An 824-nucleotide genomic window follows, 5' to 3' on the forward strand; every position below is an offset into this window, starting at 1 on the left:
GCCCTGTCCAGAGAAATTAAATGTAGATACTTGATATGGCTCTTAATAAACTTAAACAGCTGCTACTGTTTAGAGATAATGTCATCCCTTCTGGAAATGGTGCTTTCCTGTGACACAGTAGTGCCGCTGTAGGGAACACTTTCTGGAGACATGTTGACAAAGATGCAATACCATTTAGTAATTTATAACTGACAGGTGCAGTAACATGTAGTGTGCCTCTGAGACGTGTGAGAGGTCACACATGCTTGCCATAAGATGGTGAAGCTGATGCTAATCCTTTCCCAGTTGTGCATATTCCTCCCAGTTAGGAGATCCGTGCAGAGCTGGTTGTGAGGTCAGTCGTCTCCAGCCTGAGCCACTCTTCTAGTCTTCTGTCAGTCAGCTTGGAGACTGATCAATAGAAACAGCCCCCGTCACTAGATACTGAGGGGCGTCCAGGTGGACTGTCTGTAGGAATAACTTTAGCTCCCTATGACAAAATGTCATTCCTGGGACTGTCTCTAAATGTTCTTTCGAATTGTGAAGTTATTTGTTGTTTATTTAGATGACACTTTTTGATGAGAAAACATTTGCCATATACCTTACAGATGAAAAAGACACTATAAGACTATAAAATTTCAAACCCAGGAATTTTTAAAGAAAGAATATCTTTCTGGGTGACCACTTACATATTTTGTAGCTACTAACACAGTGGGGAAGATATAGGCCTCTGACTGGGGTCCACAGCAGAAAGATGCTGTGCTATCTCCCTCCTATTAAGATGACTTTCCAGAACCAGTGGCTGAAAATGAATAGTCAAAGTAGGGACTGATTAAACAGTCAAC

Source organism: Apteryx rowi, unplaced genomic scaffold, assembly GCF_003343035.1.
Source record: "Apteryx rowi isolate R43461 unplaced genomic scaffold, aptRow1 scaffold_383, whole genome shotgun sequence".
Lineage (NCBI taxonomy): Eukaryota > Metazoa > Chordata > Aves > Apterygiformes > Apterygidae > Apteryx > Apteryx rowi.